This window comes from Salvelinus sp. IW2-2015, unplaced genomic scaffold (genome assembly GCF_002910315.2).
Source record: "Salvelinus sp. IW2-2015 unplaced genomic scaffold, ASM291031v2 Un_scaffold2106, whole genome shotgun sequence".
In the NCBI taxonomy this organism is placed as follows: domain Eukaryota; kingdom Metazoa; phylum Chordata; class Actinopteri; order Salmoniformes; family Salmonidae; genus Salvelinus; species Salvelinus sp. IW2-2015.
Window position 1 is genome coordinate 73,936 of NW_019943444.1, and position 8,967 is coordinate 82,902.

An 8,967-nucleotide genomic window follows, 5' to 3' on the forward strand; every position below is an offset into this window, starting at 1 on the left:
GGAAATTTTCGACTTGCGACGATCCAGTGCGTTCAAGACAACTGGGAACCGGAAATCTCCGACTTGACGACTTCAGTGCGTTCAAGACAACTGGGAACTCGGAAATCTCTGACTTGACGACTTCCAGTGCGACTTGACGACTCCAGTGCGTTCAAGACAACTGGGAACTTGGAAATCTCCGACTTGACGACTCCAGTGCGTTTAAGACAACTGGGTACTCGGGGGGGGGAAAAAGCGAGCTCCTGACTTGGAACTGGGAATTCCAAGTCAGAAAGTTGTGCATCTTTCTAGAGTGCTGACTTTACGACCTGAAGATCACTGACATCATGATTTTCCCYAGCTCCCAATTGTCTTGAAAGCACCAAGACATGCGAGTTCCCCATACCATGGTAACCTCCCACCTTTTAAAGGGGAGGCTGAAAATGTGTCTCACCTAATTGTGCTTGATTGAGCATGGAACACTCCAAAAACCTTTTATTCATGAACTTTTTGTCATTTCTTATCATAAAAACAATCTTCCTCAAATACTTTCATTCTGCTCCTAAATGTCTTTGTGTGCTCTTACATTTTTCAACTTAAATTTAAAAAATAATAATGTCAGCATAGAGCCCTGAGTATTTGAACCCAGGTTTGATGCTGCGTGGGCCTTTCCCCTGTCCAGGCCCTGGTGTCTCTGCTGAAGGGAGAGAGATTCGGGTCTCTGGAGTCCGCCATCGTCTACTGCACCAGGAGAGACGAGACGACCCGTATATCTGCCCTGCTCAGGACCTGCCTCCAGGGGGTGCTGTTGAAGGATTCTAACCGTACAGCCAGCCAGGAGGAAGATGACAACCCTATAGGTACCCAAAGCTTTCTTCTTCTTCCCTATCTATTTGCGTTTGGCTTGATGACAATAGGAGATTAGGAGTTTTGTAGCACTTGTACTCTGAGACGCTTTGTGAATACAGGCCCTGACCTCTCTCTGCTGTGTTTCCTCAGCCAGGAAGAAYATCCGTAAGCCTCTGAAGTGGATGGCTGAGTCCTACCACGCTAGCATGTTGTCATCCGAGCGCCGTCGTGTCCAGAACAACGTCATGTGTGGAGAGCTGCACGTGGTGTTTGCCACGGTAGCCTTCGGCATGGGCCTGGACAAGTCAGACGAGTGCGGCATCGTGCACTACAACATGCCCAAGAGCTTTGAGAGCTACGTGCAGGAGATCGGGAGGGCAGGGAGAGACGGAGTACCGTCCCACTGTCATCTCTTCCTGGATCCTGAGGTGAGGTTTCTCAAGATTGTTATTTTTCTCTCTCTAGCTTTCCAGCTCTCTCTCTCTCTCATATTTTTTTGGTTGGATGTACAATATTTTAAACTTTTATTCAACATCACTGTAATCCTACATTCTTGTCTGCTGTGGTTGTAGGGAGGGGACCTGCGTGAGTTGCAGAGGCACATCTATGCAGATACGGTGGACTACTACACTGTGAAGAAGCTGGTGCAGAAGGTGTTCCCTCCCTGCAAGTGCAGACAGATCTACCAGAAGTAGCAGGATCTAGCCAGGGTAATGTTGGCATACTTATGTATTCTTTCCCCCTTCTCTCCATCTACACTCATTGGACATGAACAGCCTACGGTCATTATATGAACCCCAATTAAAGGTCCACTGCAGTCAAAAACCTGATTTATTTATTTATTTGTTTTTGTTGTTGTTTTTCCCTGTGTTTTATATATATTTCCACACTATGAGGTTGGAATACTACTGTGAAATTGTGATGATAATGCCCTTTTTAGTATAAGAGCTGTTTGAAAAAAAAACACCTGCAATTTCAACCTGTTTTGGTGGGATGGAGTTTTGGCTTAGCTAAATTCTTCCTTGAGAAATTGCATTCACAGCAAGGTACTTAATTGTGACCCATAAATGATTAGATATTAAAATAGAAAGGGCTGCATTGGATCTTTAAGACATAAAGAAAAACTTGATTTAGAATTCATGTAATTTTTTATTTTATTGCACCATAGAATTAAATATAATTCCTTCATTGTAATGTAATTTGTCTCTGTGTAGGACATAAACCAAGCATATATTTTTGAGGAGTTGTTCTCATTTCTTTCACGCTGTCTTAGGCTCAGGAGGAGGTTGACGACTCCGAGATGATGGAACTGATGGACACCTGTGATGAGACCTCTGCTGCAGCACCGGAACAAACAAAGGAGACTAGTCAAAACACCCCCGTTGAGCAGTTGGAACAGGCCAAAGTCCCTACTGAGGACAAGGATGTACCAACTCTTCAACCATCGGAGGGGAAGCAGAAAGAACCACCAGAGTTGAGTGTTCCACTTCCCCGGAGAGGGGATGGCGAACAGGAAGTGGAAGAGGAGGAGGGGCCAGGGGGAGGTGATGATTGGTCCACGACTAGGGTGTGTCACATCCATGAGAGGGCCATCCCTATGCAGGACACTGTGGAAGCCCTGGACATCACTGAGGAAGGTGAGTACCTCACTATACCTAACACAGGACAGGTGAAATGTCTTGTCTGTTGTTTAATTCAATAAAACGGCCAATTGTGTGTCACTCAGATAATTGATTCAAGGATCAGAAAACAGTAAATATGTAATTAGAATGAAATCCCAGTTTAATTTCTCTTTTTCTGTCAAGACCAGTGAGTCTCCCCACCTGCCCTTCAGACATCAGAGTAACAATGTAACTTGTAAGTCATTGTAAGTCAAAGACTGTCCCCTCTGTCTCTGTGTGTCTGTCAGGTTTGGAGACTCTGCTGTGCTACCTGGAGCTGCACCGTCAGCAGTAGGTAGAGCTGCTCCACCCCACCCTCTCCGTCTGTAAGATGGTCTGTTACAACGGCCCTCAGCAGCTCTGCAAACTCACCAYGATGTAGGGCAACATCACAACACCCGGCTCATGTTCATTCATTAGGGCACACCGTATATATTTATTTTTAAACTGTGTGCATTTTCAGTTTGCAGAACCTCGACAAGTACTGCAAACTCACTCTGAACACCTGGCCAGTCTGTTACAGTAGACTGTTTACCTGTAAGAAACAAAGTCGTGTTGGATAGGTTGTGTTTGTGTACAGTATGTAGGTGTGTATTATTTGCTCATGTGATGTTTTTGTGGTCAAGTAAAGTCAGGTACATTTGTCATGTGGTTTGTTATTTTCATGTTCAGGCAATAGATTACTAATGTTTACCAGGTGCTTAAACCGCTTTGCTGTAGATAAGTAATGTTTATGGTGAGGGGTGTTGATGATGGGTGTGTGCCGTCTGATTGGCAGCTGCCTACCTGTTGCCGGGGTGTTGGCCCAGAAACGGATGGCAGGGGAGTGAGTGGAGGCCTATGATTCGCTGGACTTTGACGTGGTGGAGGTGGCAGACACTATGGGCTGGCAGCTAGGTCTGGTGAAGAGAGGTCTCAGACAACTACAATGGGCCACAAACAGAGGTGTGTGTGTGTGTGTGTGTTTTATAGTTGAAAAAATGCTAACTACAGTGGAGCATAGTCAAAAATGTGTATCACACAATTGTGTGCACTGGTTATTAAAACGTGTGTTAATTAACCATAGTGAGTCACATTCTGCCTGAATGAGTGTTACATTTTGATAAAAATCCGTTCAAGATAAATAATTATACATCTATCTCCGTATCATATGTATCCTGTCTTGTGGAGTTGTCCAACCTATCCTTCATAGGGTATATCCTGTCTTCCAGGAGTCTTGGTGGAGTTCTCCAACCTGTCCTTCTACTTTCGTTCCTACGGTGACTTGACCCCGGACGAGATGGACCGAGTGTGTGAGTTCCTGCATGGCAGAGTGGTGGCCCAGGAGAGCACCAAGCTGTASCAGCTCAAAGCCTGCTTCAAGGCCTTCCGCAGGTCAGCACTGCACTACACTATATACCACTATTAAGAACTCTAACCAGCACTAGGCTACACAAATATAGCACCAAATTGTATKATAGAGGAGCATCTAAAAGGTACTGAAGAGGCTCCTGGTTACCAGAGTTACATGGCCTGATAGGCCTGTTATTGTAGCTGTTAACCCAGTTGTGCTTGGAGTATGTTTAAAGACATTGATATTTCTAGATCAGTTTATGCTACTGTGCATCTTTTGGGTGATGTGTTTATTACTCTTTTTGCGTAGTGTTTTTGATAAGGTCACACTGTATGCCTCTCTGCAGTGTCGCATACAAGAGCTGCAGTTTCTGCACGGACGAGCTGGACGAGAGGCGAAGCCTGAAGCAGCAAGGGCTTCTGGGGGATTACTTTGACAAGAGGAGAGACCTGGACCTGAGCAGGAAGTTCCAGGGAGAGAAGGATGGAGAGGACGAGGAGGTGTTGATGAAATGCAAGGTTTGTTTCTCCTAAGATTCCGTGATGTTTTTTACTGGCTGTAAGTGAAGCTAATGCCTTGATCTAATACTAAACTTAAAGAAGTACCCTTACAAGTGAAAAAAATATGGCACATGGAAACCAAACYAGGGGGGTCCATGGTGACAGGTGGGATGGGCTGAGAGTGGCTGAGGGGTGGGATTACAGAGTTTATGTTCGGTAGTGTATTATTGTTATGTGATTGCTGTATAAGTACTGTGTATGTAAAATGTATGTATATGTAGCAGAAAATCCGAAGAGGGGTGTCGGTGGATGGGTTAATTAAAAAAATGTAAATAAAAATGTTTTACCCTGATAATAACCTAATAGAGATAAATCTGGGCCATTGCATTTTTAGAGTAACGTAGTTAGTTTAGAATATTTTTAACACTTTATATTGTATATCCTCTACTTTAAATTAGTTTATTATATACTTTTTTTATTATGTATAATTGTTTTGTTTTTACTGTATCTATACCACAGAAGGCTGATGAGGGGAGGACAGCTCATTTTAATGGAAAACATGTGTTTGATTTACAGTGCATTCAGAAAGTATTCAGACCCCTTMACTTTTTTCCACATTTTGTTATATTACAGCCTTATTGTAAAATGGATGAAATAAGACATTTTCCTCATCAATCTACACACAATACCCCATAATGACAAAATGAAAACAGGTTTTCAGACATTTTGGCATATTTATCCAATTTAAAAAATAAAAAACAGAAATACCTTATTCAGACCCTTTGTTATGAGACTTGAAATTGAGCTCAGGGGCATCCTGTTTCCATTGATTATCCTTGAGATGTTTCTACAACTTGAATGGAGTCCACTTGTGGTAAATTCAATTGATTGGACAAGATTTGGAAAGGCTCACACCTGTCTATATAAGGTCTCACAGCTGACAGTGCATGTCAGAGCAAAAACCAAGCCATGAGGTCGAAGGTATTGTCTGTAGAGCTCCAAGACAGGATTGTGCCGAGGCACAGATCTGAGGAAGTGTACCAAAAAATGTCTGCAGCATTGAAGTTCCCCAAGAACACATTGGCCACATTGGCCAGTTTGGAACCACCAAGACTCTTCCAAGAGCTGGCCGCCTGGCCAAACTGAGCAATCGYGGGAGGTGATGGTCACTCTGACAGCGCTCCAGAGTTCCTCTGTGGAGATGGGAGAACCTTCCAGAAGGACAACCATCTATGCAGCACTCCACCAATCAGGCCTTTATGGTAGAGTGGCCAGACGGAAGCCACTCCTCAGTAAAAGGCACATGACAGCCCACTTGGAGTTTGCCAAAAGGCACRTAAAGACTCTCAGACCATGAGAAACAAGATTCTCTGGTCTGACGAAACCAAGATTGAACACTTTTTTGCCTGAATGCCAAGCGTCACGTCTGGAGGAAACCTGGCACCATCCCTACGGTAATGCATGGTGGTGGCAGCATCATYCTGTGGGGATGTTTTTCAGAGGCAGGGACTGTGAGACTTGTCAGGATCGAGGGAAAGATGAATGGAGCAAAGTACAGAGAGATCCTTGATGAAAACCTGCTCCAGAGCACTGAGGACCTCAGACTGAGGCGAAGGTTCACCTTCCAACATGAAAAGGATCCTAAGCAAACAGCCAAGACAACACAGGTGTGGCTTCGGCACAAGTCTCTGAATGTCCTTGAGTGGCCCAGCCAGAGCCCGGACTTGAACCTGATCTAACATCTCTGGAGAGACCTGATAATAGCTGTGCAGCGACGCTCCCATCCAACCTGACAGAGCTTGAGAGGATCTGTGGAGAAGAATGGGATAAACTCCCCAAATACAGGTGTGCCAAGCTGGTAGCGTCATACCCAAGAAGACTCAAGGCTGTAAACGCTGCCAAAGGTGCTTCAACAAAGTACTGAATAAAGGGTCTGAATACTTATGTAAATGTGATGTTTCTGTTTTTTATTTGTAATACATTTGCGAACATTTCTATAAACCTGTTTTTGCTTTGTCATTATGGGGTATTGTGTGTAGATTGGTGAGGGGGGGAAATGATTTAATCCATTTTAGAATAAGGCTGTAACTTAACAAAATGTGGAAAAAGTCAAGGGGTCTGAATACTTTCTGAATGCACTGTATATGATACCATTCCACTCATTCTGCTCCAGCCATTACCACGTGCCTGTCCTCCCCAATTAAGGTGCCTCCAACATCCTGTGATCTATACTGTATGTAGATTACGTAAATTACTTGGTCTAAATTCTGTCTGTATGTTCTGTAAATTTTTGTCCAAACCAGGTCAAACTCCTGGTATGTAAGTGATTCAGATTTGGATGMMTTTTTTTTGTGTGTGTTTTTTTAGATGATGGACTGGGAGGCTCAGATCAGAGCGGATATTCAGAGTTTCCTGGGCAACCACATTGATGAGAAGCTCTCTGGCAGAGCTGTCGCTAGAATATTCCATGGAATTGGTAAGTTTTCCCATTTTTATTATTCTCTATATGACTAGGGTCACAAAGGAGGGGAAATGCTAAGTTCCCATACATTCCCATGGAAGGTTTCCCACTTTGAAAACTCCCAGAACTACTTCCGGGTATTGTGGTATGTTGGCTCCTTGTCACTAGGGGGGGTGGCTTATTTAGTGCCATGTGTTTGAACTGTATGGACGCAGTCGTGCTGATCAGTTTCATGCAGTCGGTGATTATCGTTCATCACCACTGATTATTGACTTTCAATATGGGGCAAAAAATTGTCTGGCTTGTGCCTACATGATCTAAGGTTATGCAGTTCTTGATGCAGTTGACTGCAAGTCGCTGCACCCTGCAACCACTGCATGCATTGTGGGAATCACTATTGTCAACCAGTAATTAATGCTTTTGCTTGACCCACACAAACTTGACCAAAGACATGACTGAAACAGAAACCAACTTTTGGGCGGAGATTCATAGGTACAATAGTATAAGTTTAAGAGTATATAATGTGAGTTCTCTCTCTAACCAATTAATATTACACAAATGTTTTCAGTGTGACTGTGTGATACGGAGGTAGAGAAAAGTTTATTTAGAAAAATGTATGAACAATGGCAGCTATGTTGACACTGCCAAGTTGAAATAAACCTTGCTTTCGGAAAACCAATGCGTTTTCCAATGTTGGYTTGTGTCCAATGTTTGGTTGTCGCAGATGCACCTCCACTCGACTGCAATCATGGACATCAGTTTGTTTTAGTAATTCAATTGGAACACCCTCTATYTTTWTTTTRTTCAGGAAGTCCATGTTACTCAGCTCAGACCTTCGGCAGGGACCGGAGATACTGGAGAAAATACATCCAGTTTGATTTCAATGAAATCATCCGTTTTGCTATTCAGGAGATCGTTCAATTCAAGTGATCAAATAATAAAAAAATGTACTCTATGTAAAAAGTTGTTCGATCATTTTCTTACCTCAGCTGCTTCCATTAACATGCAATGTATTTATTGTAAATCATGTTTTGTGTGTTTTATGATATGAATGGCTGTTTTATGGTATGGTTTCTGTGTTTTGATGTTTGTTTGGTGTACTGTGCATTTCGTGTAATGTTGTTTCTATACCCATTTGAATAGACTTTATTTTTGTATGTCATGTAAGGGTGAGTGCTTGATGTTATTGAAACTTGCTCCTTGATCAAGGTACAAAAGGWTTTCATTCAATGGTTGACTGTTTTCCAATATGGGTGTGCATTGCATAATTGTAGTATGTAATACATGAAGTCCAGGTGTGTCAGAGTAGTTCCTTTATTGTTTCCTGATATGGATCCAAACTCATTGGCTCATGCCCTGTGGAGAAAAACACATTCAACCCTGTGAGACCCAACATTGCACAAATGCAACGTTTCCTAAATTGCATCCTATACAGTTCCTAAACAAATATCATGTGAAACACTACATCGTGCATTTCCTTCGATGCACACGTGTCTCTTAGTGGTATGTGTTGTGTGTCAGTATGATTTATTGTGGCATCGGTAGCCTCTGAAACATTAGAAATCTGTACATTAGTCTTACACCACACTGGTTCCCTACACAAGCATGTTGTTGGCCATCCATGCAAATAAATGACTTAAAATATTTGTTCCTGTCTTCTTGAAGATGTAGTGATTTATTTTGAAAAAAATGTAATAATAATTGAGAAACAAACATTCTGAGCTCGAGGTAATTGTTGCAAACCTCAGACAGAACCACATTCTTACACGTAAATTGATAGAGAAGTTAAAGAAATTGTTTCCCTTCCAAATTCTGTAAATCTGGACAACCAAGTACTTAATAGAGAGTAATGTTGATGCCCCCTCCACACATCAAAAGAACAGGTGTGTGTGTTTGTGTGTYTYTYTYTATATATATATATAAATAAAAAGTGTGGTTTATGAGGTCAGAATACTTCCATTGACGACCATTCATTTTATTAAATAAGATAGGATGTTATCTCTCCAAATGAAGCCTGAAAGGACAACCAAATATTACTTAAAGTAAGTTAATGTTCTCCATACAACCCACAAAATAGTTTATCCTTTGAAGAAAATGTTGATAGCGAAATACTAAAATGTAGACTGGTGAAGTTGATTCATTTAGTCGATTTCAGACAAAATATGACTTCATTTCAAATGTACA

General features: G+C 42.3%; 1 pseudogene; it reads left to right on the plus strand.

Annotated features, from left to right (window-relative positions):
• Window positions 1-8,686, plus strand: part of LOC112072959 (ATP-dependent DNA helicase Q4-like) — a 44,449-nt pseudogene extending 35,763 nt beyond the window's left edge.
• The last annotated feature ends 281 nt before the right edge of the window (window positions 8,687-8,967 follow it).